This window comes from Aotus nancymaae, unplaced genomic scaffold, assembly GCF_030222135.1.
Source record: "Aotus nancymaae isolate 86718 unplaced genomic scaffold, 86718_ANA_hifiasm-v0.15.2.pri h1tg000008l, whole genome shotgun sequence".
In the NCBI taxonomy this organism is placed as follows: Eukaryota; Metazoa; Chordata; class Mammalia; order Primates; family Aotidae; genus Aotus; species Aotus nancymaae.
The window spans coordinates 26246140-26260694 of record NW_026988419.1 but is presented as its reverse complement, the minus strand read 5'-3'; the positions used below and the strand labels follow the sequence as shown (position 1 = coordinate 26260694).

Genomic DNA, 14555 nt, shown 5'->3' with positions numbered 1-14555 from the left:
CTACCACAAGCTGAAGCCAGGTAGCTGACCAACAAAGCAAACAGCTTAGGTCTCCCAGAGCCACTGTTCCCTCCAGTAAATGTGATGGATGGACAATGAGGAGAAAGGACTACAATAAAACAAAAATCACTTGACAATTCCCGGCATTTATGGAAAATACTATCACAAAAGTCTGAGTTACGATGCTCATAGCTTAACAATTGCAGAGTGCTCATATTAGAGAACAATATACATTATTGTAAAATATTTTTTTAAATCAATTTGGAGAGCAAGGTTTTAGCCACAGGGAAGCTGCTTATAAGCATGAAATTCAAACACTTGTGCTCAAGTGACCTTTTCGCACAGTAAATACAGATGGAAGGATATGTAAGAGCAAGTACATGACTTTGCCTTAGACCTTTTTTTAACTCAACACGTCTGTCACCAAACATGACAAATATTTACCCTTCCAACTGTACCGTGGACTGGTTCTAATTAAAAAGAAAAATAACCTTTGGAAACCTGTGAAATCATGAAGCTGAGTTACTGAGCCCTGTCACTGAGAGGCAGGTTAGTATGTGGTTAAGAGCTTTAAAGCCAAACTTCCTGGGCTCAGCTTCTAGTTCTGTCCTTAATTGTCTGACCTTGGGCAAGTTAATAAACCTCTCTGTGCCTCTGTTTTCTTAGAGATAATAGTAACAGGTACTTCAAAGGGTTTAGAGAAGATAAGCTAACACACATGCATATTATATATTAATTAGAACAATGCCTGGCATATATAAGGGTCACATAAATAATAAGCATTAAAAACTACCAAACTCAAAATTTCAGGATACCTAGGTGCCAAAGAATGATGGCTGTCCCATTATTTCCCCAATTTTAAAAGCTCAGTCTTTACTAGGCAGCGCTGAAGGAGACATTACCCAGGTACTATACTTGACCTACTTTCTTCTTTCCACCTTTCCCCTTCCTTTTAAACCTGACTACAAAGCACTCACAATTCTTTATTTGTATCACCTAGAATCAAACCAAACATGCTTGAAATTTTTATTTCATTAAATTGGTGCCCTAGTGAGCCACTGCTCTGTCAGACCCACAGAGAAGAGGAACGAGAAACACAGGCATTTCTTTTAAAGGGAACCAAGAGGACATGAAGGAGGGCTGGAGGCACAGGAGGAAACCCATTCAGTTTTGGAAACCAGGAAAAAAAGAGGAAGAATCACTGAGCAGTGTTAAAAGTTCACCTTCTGGCTCCTTTAAGCCAAAAGTTTAGAAAAGATGTGTTAGCTGAAGAGAAGGTAGCCAAGTGGGGAGGCCACATAAACTTTAGACTCAGCATACTTGGGATCTTTCTGTGTTCATTCCAGACTCTAGAACTCAGTATACTTGTCTGTTACATGAGGGTGAGCTTATTAATAAACCCATGTTTATTGTGAGGTTTCCATCAGTTGTGAGTAAAACAGGTTTGTTCAGTCTTGCATGCAGTCAGTATTCAGTTCCTGTCTCAACTGCCTTTCCTCCGCCTGTGTTCACAGAGGTTTTACTAGGAAGACAGACCTAACTAGCTGTCAGTAAAAACCTTCAGAGCTTGTGGCTCCAGAAAGCCAAGTCTAGACACATTCTGGGTATCTGAAATATTAGGAACAGAGAGTCTTTTTAAATTTTAAGTATTTTTTCAGTATACTGATGGAGAACGAATCCAAAATATGGAGTGTTCTTTAGGACTGCTCTGAATGAGAAGGACACAGAAGGGGAAGTAAGAGATCCTAGTACCCTGTAGGAGAGACGTGCCAGCATCATTTATTTAATGCTGCTGATCACCCACTAGGCTCTGTTATCTCCAGGGGAAATCTGGTACAAACCAAACAAGGACAATGAGGCAGCTAAGAAATTCAAAATGCCCTCCACCCACGAAGGCCTTCAAATGAAAGTAAAACTGGAGGTTCCTGGAACCTTGGGGACCAAACACGCCGTAAATGCAATGAGGCACCTAGGAAATACCATGAAACTCTACAGCAGCAAGCGGAGACATCTAGTCCCCAGAATCAATCCCATAATCGAACTGACTTGTCCATCACAGGCAACCACATTCTGAAGGACACAGGAAGGGCAGAGGAAATGCAGAAGACTGAAGTGAATGTCTTTGGGCATTTTTTCCCCATTTCAAACTGTTTGCTTTTCCTCTTGCTTAATTCCTTTAACTAGTTGTGACAAATAATATCAAGAATGTAGTTATTCTCTAGGAAATGATTAGACTCTTAGTTACTTCCCGGTACCAACCAACTATCCAACCCAGGAGCTATTTCAGCATCCTCATGGCTATGTCCACTATTGAGAAACTGCAGACAGCTTGACTTAGCTCTGAATCTTATCACCCGACGTTGTTTCCTGCTTGCGGCAATCACTATTCAGAATAATACTGAGGACAGGCTCTTTGTGCCCCGATATTTTAGCCAGGTTACTATTATAGTGATTTATCAAGCTATTTTCCCATCATCTGGCTAGTTTACCGACAAGTTGCCATTCCTGCACATACTCACTAATAGAACGTTTAAAATAATCAAGAAAGGCCAATGAAGGAGCAGTGCCTGAAGGCAGAGTTCCCAAATCAGAGGAGCAGAAAAAAATATATATAAAGGATTGGGAATATGACTTTATATTTAGGGCACAGGAATTGTGGAGTTAGACTGGCCTTATTTCCAGGTTCTGTACCCACCTCTAAAAGCCAATTCCTATGGAAAGGCAGGTTGGGGAAATTCTTCTGTCAGTATTTTCAGCCTGGCCAAGACTGCATCTTCCTCAACAGCAACAGCCACAGCTTGATCTTGAGGGGTGGACCTACCTGTAGCCACAATACATTTGTTTTCATCCTTAAAAGCCTACCTGAAGATTTCTGCTCATTTCATCAAAGGCTGAATTTCTTTCTTTATAAAAGAAAAGAAGAAAGGCTTTCTTTATGAGAGGGAGGAAAACTGCAAGTCAGTGGTACTAGAGCAGGTTTCATGCAAAATCAGCTCTTCTCTTTCACTCTCCGTTCTTTCACCTTCCCTTGTCTCCATTCTCCACTCCAGATACTTCTCCTGGGTATAAAACAGAAATCGTCATGGCCTTGCACAACACTATGCTGTATCGCACTTGGAATGAGGCACACTGTTCAGCTCACTGCACCACTAGAGTGAACAAAAATGTGCAAGAGTGGTCTGAGACAAGTAGATGGAAGAGATTCTTAAAAACCCAGGATTCCAGTACAGGAGGGGCAAGTGAATGAAGGCAAGGATACCACACAGAGGGTGGGTGAAGCAGTGAGGTTATGCCCCACAGCTGACAATGCTGGAGGCAGAGAACACCCTCAGGACCTCCTGAATGTTAGGGTGAATATTAAGAATCACTTTCCCTGTCTGGCAACAACCCTAGGATACTTGTTTCCCTGGGGGAGTACATGCCACCTCAGAGGTGACAGTAGCTCTGATCAGGTAAAAACAGATTTATAGCCAGATGAGGGCTCGTAGGGAGAGGTAAGGGTGCTTGGGAAACAGAACTGACATTTACAAGAACTCACTTTCTCCTACAAAATTCCTGAAATGGAATGTGGTCTAAACCAGTGTGGCATTATGTCAGTTTCTTACAGGGTCACTCTCCCTATATCATGATCATCAGAATTGACTGATCATAAAACACTCCCATAAATACTTTTTAAGCATGCATCTATGATATATGTAGGCTTATTCATGAATCATACAGATGTACTAATGTCCTATTAGGATATTATAAAATATATATTCAATAGACCAATTAAAATGAATGAGAATAAATTAAATATAAATAGAAGTCATACATATTTCTTCTTGCCTTCAAAAAGACTGTTGCACAACCCTACTTCTGAGGCCACTGCCCTGTAGAAGAAATAAAAATAGCTTTGCTCTCAGCCCTACCATCTCACTGGTCTTGCGGCTTCCATTCATGGTTCCTACAGTCTATTCTCCTTATAACAGTCAAAGCAATCCTTTGAAAATGTAAATCAGAGCATGAGTGTCTCTTACAGGGGCCCTTAGTCTATATATTTCCATAAAAATGGTCTCTTTGACATCCACTGGATTTTACACATTTAAAAACATTATTCTGCAAAGGGTTCCACAGGTTTTGCCAGATTGCCAAAGACATTCACTCAAAAAAGGTTAAGATGAAATTGAAGTTGAAATGTTCCAATGGCTTTCTATCATTCTCAGAAAAAAAGTCAAAAGCAAGCAAGGCTCTACAGTATAGAGTCTACATGATCTGGCTCCTGGCTACCTTTCCAATATCATCTCCTATGCTCCTCCTCCCCGATGCACCCACATTGCTGTCGCCAGCAGACTCCCACCTCAAGGCCTTTGCACTGGCTCCTCCCTCTGCCTGGAACACGCTTGCCGCCTTACTTCATTCAGGTCTCTGCCTGAATGTCTCCTCCTCTTAGAGAACTTCCCTCACTATCCCCTGTAAAACAGCATTCTGTCACTTTCTCCATAGCACTTAATTACTTTGAAATGAGACTGCATATTGTTTGTGTGTATTATAGTCTGTTTTCCCCACCAGAGTATAAGCTCCATGCAGACATCCATTTTGTTCACTATGATACCAACAGCACTAAAGCAGTGCTTGGCTCAATCCTGTCAAATACATTAAATGAATTTAACAAAGCATCCTGATTTGCAACAAAAACCCGAGTACACCTAGAGGGGCAGAACAGCCTGTGTGATTTCCAGTCCCTTACTTTCTAGGTATTAAACTGGTTTAAGAGTAGAAATGTTTGCTTGGTTGCTTAAATCTGACATCCTTCTTTGCTGGGAACTAAAATATGGTATCCCACAATAAATTAAGTTTTCCTTTACTATCAAATATCACTTCTACTTCTTCCCTATCTTCTATAGCCTACAAGAGGAGGATCCTGAAAACCTTCCTATAACCTAATCTCACACACAGGAACCTAGCCTCCTAAGCCCATCTCCTCTGGGAAGCAAAGTGTGTCATTTTATGAAACTCATTTGCAGAGTTTATCTATGAAGATGTATTTGAGAGAGCATAAGTGATATGTCAAATGTACTGTACTATAAAATTGCCCATAAGAAGAGTGTAGCATAAAATATGAACATGTGGCAGAATCCTGCACTCAAGGTTTAAAAGTCTGTTGAAAATAAACATCACTAATACAAATTTTCTTTGTTCATTTCCTGATCTGCAAAATTTCAAATTCTTAATCCAAGTTCTAAAGAGATTAGGACTTTGACTTGCCTAGATTTCTGTTAAGACTAATTTTACCTGTTTCCTTTTATTTATTTTTTTAATGTGGTTCTAGATATTTAGGTATGTCAAGGTCCTAGTCTCTTTAGGACTTGGATTAAGAATTTGGAAACTGTGCAGATCAGGAAATGGAAAAGAAAACCAGAAAGGAGGAATACTTTGCAATGGGTTTACATTGCTGCCTGGTACATCTAGAAGAATTCAGCAAAGACTCATCAATTGCTTTCACATCACACTCAGTTACACTAGAGCATTTAAGCAAGCTGAGGCATGGTGGCTCACATGTGTAATCCCAGCACTTTGGGAGGCCGAGGCAGGCGGATCACAAAGTTAGGAGTTCAAGACCAGCCAAACCAACATGGTGAAACCCCATCTCTACTAAAAATACAAAAATTAGCTGGGTGTAGTGGTGTGCATCTGTAATCCCAGCTACTCAGGAAGCTGAGGCAGGAAAATCACTTGAACCTGGGAGGCAGAGGTTGTAATGAAATTGCACCACTGCACTACAGCCTGGGTGACAGAGTGAGACTCCATCTCAAAGAAAAAAAAAGATTCCAGCTGGATCTTGAATTTTTTTTTTCAAGTCTTTTTGTGGAGCTGATTGATGGAAAATAAAACAAGAGCTTTCTTTTCTAGAATTCCCAAAACATTTATAATAGCTACTACATAAAATAAAATGTACACTTACTGAGGATCCATATGGCTTTTTCATCCATCCATTACTTGTTTACCCAAAGGCACAGTGGGTCCAAGTACCTGAGTTTACACAGTGTACCAATCACTTTACAGAATATAGAAAAGCATTTGCCCTATTTGTTTTTATTCTTAAAATAATTAAAAAAATAATAATAACTGGACCTAGGTTAGGTTTACTCCTCACTACCTTAAAATGTTTGTTCAAAAATCTGTAATCCAAAATTTAAACCATATCCTCAGTGAGGTACAGCTCCTACTTTAGAATATGGAGAGAGGTGAGAAAAGATTTTGACTGAATCCCGCAACTGCTGACAACAATTGTGTTTGTGTCCAACACAGTACCCACTAGCCACATGTGGCAATGAGTGCTTGAAATGTTGCTAAGGCGACTAAAAAAACTGAACTTTTAATTTAACTTTAATCAACATTAAGATTAAAAACTGAAGTAGTGTAAAAATATTTCACCTTCTTATTTTGTTAGGACTGCATTTAATTTTCACCATTGAAAATTTAGCATGAGATACCCTGGAAGCATACAATAAACACTGAATCTCAAAGACTTAGTATTTAAAAAGAATGTAAAATATTTCTCACTAATAACTTTATATATTGATTTTATGTTGAAATGGTTATATTTTATATATTAATTTAGGTAAAACATTATTAAAATTAATTTTACCTTTTATTTAACTTTTTAAAAAATGTTACTAGAAAATTTAAAATCAGATTATGTGGCTTGCATGTATTTCTATTTTAGACAGCACTAGTTTAAAATACATTTTCTATGTAGAAACCCCATCAACTCGAGCTGAAATGCTCATCCTTCCGACATTTTTCTCCATGCCCAGCCCACAGTCTAGAATCCCAGTGTTCCCATTTCTACATTCCAACCCATGGGAGAAGCACTCTCCCAGGCTCAACCTTGGAGTTATTCTTCACTGTGAGAAAGCTAGGGGAGGAAAGACTCAGCAAACAAGTCCAAGTACTCCACCTTTGTGGAATCTCTCCTCTCCACCCCTGGGTTTATTCTCATTACTATCAGCCTTGCTGTGTACAAAGCCCTGAATGCCTGGCCGCATGCAACAGCAGCCCTTCTCTGTTTCAAGGGATCGCCTCCCTGTTGCTGCATCAGGATCACCGGAGGCACTTATTAAAAATGCAGATTCCTAGTTCCCATCTGAGATCTTCTGTATCAAAAACTGTTTTTAGCATCTCTGTGCATGGATTCAGCAATCTGAAGAAGTGACATTTAAGCTGAGATATGAAGGAGAAGGAATTAACCAGGTGCAGGGGGAAGAAAGCTTTGCAGGTTTAAAAAGCAGCATGTACAAAGGCCCTGGGAGAAGCAGCTTGGTGCTTTTAGAAACAGTCATTAAACCAAAGGCCCAAAGAAGCCTTCTTCTCTGATCCCTCATCCCACCCCCAAACTTAATAGAAGGTTTAGAGTCTCTCTCGCTGGCCAGGATGTAAACTCTGTGAGGGCAGGAGCCATATTTGACTTGTTCTCCACTTTACCCAAAGTGGCTAGCACAAACTTTATACACAGTAGATGCTCAGATAATACTCTTATTTACATTTAGCACCCAAAAAAGTGCAGTAATAAACATGAAATAATTTCTGTCTTTAAATTGTTCTCATCCCCTGTAACCATTTCTCTTTAAATAAGCAGTCCTCTAGCACAGTGGTTCTCAAACTTATTAGAATTCCTTAAAGGGCTTATTTAAAACACAGGTGGCGAACCTCACCCTGAGAGATTTTGATTCAGTAGGTCTGATTCACTAGGGGAGGGCCTAAGAATCTGCATTTCTAACAAATTCCCAGACGATGCTAATGCTGCTGGTCCAGAGACCACAACTCAAGAACCACTGCTATAGAGGGGAAATAAAATGAACTCAGCATTAAAAAATAGATTATTCTAGTTCTGGCTCTGCCACATAATACCAATGTGGCCTTGTAAAGGTATTTAATAACTTCTTTGGGGACTTATAGTCATGAAGATTGGATGGAACCTAGTACATGAAAGTGATCGGTCAATTAGAAAGTCCCCAATGAATAAAAAGTGTTATTTATGGTGTTTGATATTAAAGGTGCTATTCATAGTGGTGATATCAACAGGGAGTTTACAGACATACAGGAAGCCAGTGAGAGAGGTGGAAACAGAGAACTTTGTCACCTGTATGTGCAGGGCAAGGGCACAAGGGCTTCTTTGTAAGACTTAAACTGGAGCCCAACCTGCCTTGTGGAGCACAGTCAGGGAAATACACAGGATTAAAGAAATCCCTAGGGGCCACATGCCATTTTTAACAACTGTTAACTTTTTCTAAAGCATTCCTTTTGAGACAAAGAGTTAGATTTTTGGTGAATTTGTTTGAAATGTTGGAGGAAGACTGTGTTGGTCATGAAAATTAGTTACCAATCCAGATGCTTAAATAAATTTAGCTGTTGAAAATTAAAGAGCTTTTGCAATGTGTAATTTGTGATTCGAATACATGTGTTTTCAAATACTTTACTGTGTTTCTGATAAGCCAAGGAATGCCATAAAATTATTTTTTATTTATTATATGCAGTATTCTAGTAGTTTCCAGTGGACTGAGTGAGGTTTAGCCAACAAACACCACTGTTCCCCACCATCCTGACACAATGCAAAACAAAAACCCATAACTGTTTAGATATTACTATAATTTTCAAAAGACTGTAAACTCACTTAAGAATTTAGAGCTCACTTATACCTGAAGCTATATATGCTCAAGTTTTGAAATAGGCAAGCCTGATCATTTGGGGAAACTACATTTTTTTTTAAGCAACAAGTTTAATTTGTTTGCTTTTTTTTTTATTATTTTACTTTGTTTTTATCCTTTTTGTTATTGTTTTTCAAGGTTAACTTTAAAAATTATTTTAATCAGCTTTTTTGGAGTTAAATCCAAATAAAACGTAATGTCATCTTGGAAATTTAAATATATTTTGGTGATTACCAGTTACAATAAAATTAAAAGCTAGGTATATACTAAATTTGAAGAAAAATCTTATTAGAACATTAATCTTTCCCTTTCAAGATGACAACTACACCAAGTGAATTTGTTTGAAACTCATTTGTAGAACATTTTTTTCCATTTAGCAACAATGGTATTACTCTGTAAGTCAAGTTCTCGCAAGTCAATCTGATGTATTAAATAGAAATTTGATTATTAAAAACTGTGAATTTTAAACTCACCTTTAGTGAACTTTTGTTTTTTGCTTTCAAATATAAAGATCACCATATTGCAGAGGATATATGCAGGAACGGACTCTTACTACAATAACCAAGTTATTATTATTATTTTCCTTAGAGAGAGTATCTCACTCTGTGGCCCAGACTGGAGTACAGGGTTGCAATCACAACTCACTGCAACTTCGAACTCCTGAGTTCAAGTGATCCTTCCACATCAGCTTCCCAAGTAGCTGGGACTACATGCTCTGACCACCACACCTGGCTTTTTTTTTTTAAAAGAGACAATGCCTCCCGATGCTGCACAGGCTGGTCTTGAACTCCTGGCCTGAAGTGATCCTCCCACCTCAGCCTCACAAAGCACTAGAATTACACATATGAGCCACTGTGTCTGGTCCCAAACTATTAATTTTTCAATCACCTTAAAAGATTTTAAGAATGAAGAAAAAATTCACTTTTTCTCCAAACAACATGTTCCAAGCATGGGTAATATCAAGGTATCACTCTGAAAGTGATATCACTAAATCAGAAGTAACACCCTATAGAAGTAAATCAACATAAAAAAGGAAACTTCCCCTAAAAACCGATCAATTTCAGAGGTTGGCAACTTAAGTATACAACTCCTAGTAAGTATAACCAAGGAATTAATTTTCCTTGCAGGGAGGGTGGTAGGAAGAAAAAGATCATCAGGAAGTACACAGCTTTGAGGGAGGGTACACCTGCATGACACCCTACTGAGGAGATCTTTGGGAAGCCTGAGGGCAGGTGAGAGGACTATGTCTGTGAACCACAGAAAATGCAGGGACATGGAGGGCCAGGGCAAGTGGGGAGAAGAGACTAAACTAGGCCTTATCAGATCAGGAACCCATGGTGGTCATCCATTGGTACATATCACATTAGTTGACAATGCCTAATTTACTTTCCTGGATACACTAAAGTTTTCTTTTTTTTTGCTAACCAAAAATTTAGAAAATATAAGCCTAAATAATTTATTATTTGGATAAAAGTTAACTTTCTGCTACATACATGTTTTATATATATAGATATATATAGATATATATCTTTTTAAATATCATTGATCTATCTATATGAATAGATATAGTTAGATTATTTGGATCTATCTCTATGAATAGATATAGATAGATCAATGGTATTAAAAAAAAAACATAAAAGAGGGTAATCCAAAAACCACATTAGATCTGCTTCTGGAAGCTATAAAGTAAGTGGCTTCAGTAACCTAAATTTATTTTAATTAAGTTAATGATAACAAAATTGATATTCCCTGATTATATAAATGCAGATGGTAGAAAAGCATATAAATAGCTCATATAGTAATTTTCTCTAAAATTAAAAAAAAAAGGCAATTTTATCCATCTTCAAGAAGCCCAAATGAGGCCAGGTGTGGTGGCTCACACCTGTAATCCCAGCACTTTGGGAGGCTAAAGCAGGCAGATCACCTGAGCCCAGGAGTTTGAGACCAGTCCAGGTAATGTGGTAGGACCCTGTTTCTACAAAAAAATTAAAAAATCAGTCAGGCATGGTGGTGCACACCTGTGGTCCCAGCTACTTGGGAGGCTGAGGTGACAGGATCACTTGAGCAGGAGAGGCTGAGGCTGCAGTATGCAGTAAGCTGTGGTTGCACCACTGCACTCTAGCCTGGATGACAGAGCAAGACCATGTATCAAAAAAAAAAAACACAAGAACACAAAATCAAACACCGCATGTTCTCACTCATAGGCGGGTATTGAACAATGAGAACACATGGACACAGGGAGGGGAGCACTACGCACTGGGGTCTGCTGGGGGGAAATAGGGGAGGGACAGCGGGGGGTGGGGAGTTGGGGAGAGATAGCATGGGGAGAAATGCCAGATATAGGTGAAGGGGAGGAAGGCAGCAAATCACACTGCCACGTGTGTACCTATGCAACAATCTTGCATGTTCCTCACATGTACCCCAAAACCTAAAATGCAATAAAAAAAATATATATATATATATATGAGGCTAAATTAGATAATTTACATCCAGATCATGGAGAGAAGAGCCCTCCTTGGACCAGCTACCATTCATGTTGAATAAATATGAATCCAGTTCTCCAGAGCATTTGAGAGGCAAATATCAAATCAGTGAAGATTTAAAACATCAATATGTCTACATAATTCTCTTCCAAAATGATCAAACATTTTTTTAGAGACTAAATTTCCCCATTAGCTAAAGCAATCAAATACGTACCTTACTCAAATATAAAGTCTAAAAAAAGAGTAACCCCAAAAGAAAAATTTCATTTGTTTGTTATTTGGATACACGATAACCTAGGACAGATGCTCTCCATGTACCACTATCTATGTACTCAGGAAAAGATGTACACAAAGCCATGCCACTTATTTTTCTACCTTATCACCCATCACTTCTTACATAACCCTCTAGTCTCCAACATCCCTAGACAGCTCCCTCACCCCACCCGGCTCCCACCCAAACCCTTCTCACTTGCTGGGATGTTCTCTGCTCAGAATGTGCCTATTCTCCACGTCACCCCATCCCTAAGGATTTTTCCTCCTCGGAAAACTATACCCTTGTCTAAGTTTTCACTCTTTGGCCAGTTATTTACTATTTCCTGTAGATATTTATCTTTTTGTGCCTTGATCCCTTGCCCTGCTTTTCCCCACCCACATTACATGAAAAGTGCTTTTAAAACAAGGACACCTTATACCCCCAATGGAATAAATACTGATTAAGTATCTAATGTGTGTCCAAGCACTGGGCTAGATGCTTTCTCATTGGCCTCTTTATAATCATCCTTAAAGTCTAGCACAGGCTCAGACACACTGTAACATGTACTCAATACAATGTTTGCTAATTGAGACATCAGACCATCAAAATCCAGCAGCATGAAAAGCTGTATTACTACCTTGCCTTCCAGATTCACAAACCCGAAATGCATTATCTCCGAAACTCTTCATCTCTGTCCACCAGTAAACAGGAAAAGTCAAATACTTAAGACTACTGGTCTAACTCACTGGCAGTGAAAGAAACAGTCACTTCAGTGTGACAAGTTAGATTCAATAAGCATTAATTGTTGGTTCTAATATACGCCAACCAATGACATTGCTAGAGATTAAAGCTAAATAGAAAGGCTCTTCACATTAGAGCAGCTCCCGGTTAGGAAAGCACCATGCAACACATACAAAGAACATGAGACTCAATGTGTTTGATAGATGTGTGTAATGTGGACATGTGAAACAGAAAATCCCTAAGACTTGGTAAGACTATTATGGTAGGTGTTGTAGAGAAGATAAGCCTCCCTGAAACTTGAAGGACATCAAGGACAAGGGCAATAAGCATTTCATGGAGAAGGAACAGCATGCACAAAGGCCCAGAGATAAGAGACAGTGGTTTATCATCCTGAGGTCAAGGGTAAGTATGTGAGGAGGACTCTTAAAAATGGACTGGAGAGGTGGTAGCGCCAGATCCTAAGGGGCCTTGATGACAAACTATCCCCTCAAGAGACTGACTGCCTTGAGGTCAGACCTCGCATCTGTGCATACTTGTGTCCTCAGAGCCTGGCACAGTATGTGGTCCTAGTACTTTCTAAAGCATATCCTCTGGGAACTGGCTCTAGACCGACTCTGGTAGAGTTGGGCACGCCTTCTTTCTGCTCGCCTAACTTCCTCTAGAAGAGACTCATCATGTTGCTTGAGTAAATTGTTTACATTCTATGTAGCTCCACAAAACCAAATGGTCCTTTTAAGAACAGAGGCTAGGCTTATTCACCTTAGTATTCGCAAGACTTAGAATGCTGGACACATGTCAAAGACCCTCAATTAACCCGGCTAAATGAACATACCCATATACTACTAGTCCATCTCCAAACCTTCCTTTAAGCAGTTACCTAGATCTTCCTACATCTTCTTTCTGCTGCTCCCTAACAGGAATCATTAGGAAGAAAACACAATGACTGAAACCACCCATGAAATCTACACACACACACACACACACACACACACACACACACCCTGCCCTCCCCCCAAATCTGCAAACAGCACAAACATATTGACACCCACATATGTAGAAACACCCACACACAATCTGTCATCCTGTATACCTCTAACCTCGAACAGCCTTAATTTTGTCTGTGCTAAACTCACAGCTACGAAATACTTTCTCTTCATTCTTCTACTGAAGAATGAAGGCTTTCTGGGAGGAAAATGTCAATGTAATGTGACTTTACACTTTGGAAGGGGGAAAAAGAGGTGCAAGAAATATTAAGATGTAGTTAATTTGACCCCTTATGTTTTCCTGCTCAAGTTATTAATTTCCCAGCCACTTCATATTATTCCAATAATGTAAATTCTCATGAAATACAACATGTAAATTATGTTTCCATTCAGAACTTGAGCCATTCCACAGAAACCTAGTTTTCATGCAATTAATTTGATCTTGCACTGTGCCACAAACTACAATGTACTAGGATGTTACCCTTACCATTTCATACATTTAGAATTTCAGAACTCAAGAGTTTTATGTTAAAATATCTGCATTGCAGGCTTTTAAAAAAAGGATGATTAAGACTAAAAGCATAGCAGCAACTGCCAGTTGTCCCCCTACATTCTCTCTTTATCTATAGTAAGAGTATCCCCAGGATTTTGTTGAGCTTATGGACGCCCAAAATAAAGACTGTATTTCCAAACTCCTTTGCAATTGCTTGTTCACATATGACCAAGTTCTGGCAGATGAGACGTAAGTGAAAATGACAAATGCAATGTCAAGCTGTACTTTACTTATTTATTTTTCAGAAGGAGTCCTGCTCTGTCACCCAGGTTGGAGTGCAGTGGCACGATCTCGGCTCACTGCAACCTCCCCTCCCGGGTTCAAGTGATTCTCCTGCCTCAGCCTCCCGAGTACCTGGGATTACAGGTGTCCACTACCACACTCAGTTGATTTTTGTATTTTTAGTAGAGATGGGGTTTCACCACGTTGGCCAGGCTGGTCTCAAACTCCTAACCTCAGGTGACTCACCCGTCTTGGCCTCCCAAAGTGCTGGGATTACAAGTGTGAGCTATCATGGCCAGTCAATCAAGCTGTACTTTTAAAAGTAGGAACATCCTCTCCCCTTCTGACTTTCAAAATATCTGCATGAAAACTAGATTCCTGGAAAGTAGGCCTGGTGGCAGCCATCTTGAATTGCAGGGACCTGGGCAATTCCTTTGGAATGGAAACCCAAGGGATGCGTGACCCACAGAACAAAAAGAGTTTGGGCTTCTGACAGTTCTCAGTGCAAACTTTATATTAAAGAGAAAAATCTTACATCTTTACGCTTCTGTTAGCTTGAGTCTTGGTCGCAAAAGCTTCATTTATGATCTAATTAATTCAAAGCATAGCATAAATGAACAAAAGCAATCT

At 39.3% G+C, this 14555-nt stretch overlaps 1 protein-coding gene across 9 annotated transcripts in view; it reads right to left on the bottom strand.

The window, feature by feature from the left end:
* Positions 1 to 14555, bottom strand: part of KLF7 (KLF transcription factor 7) — a 482827-nt gene that overhangs the window by 13975 nt on the left and 454297 nt on the right. The window lies entirely within an intron of this gene.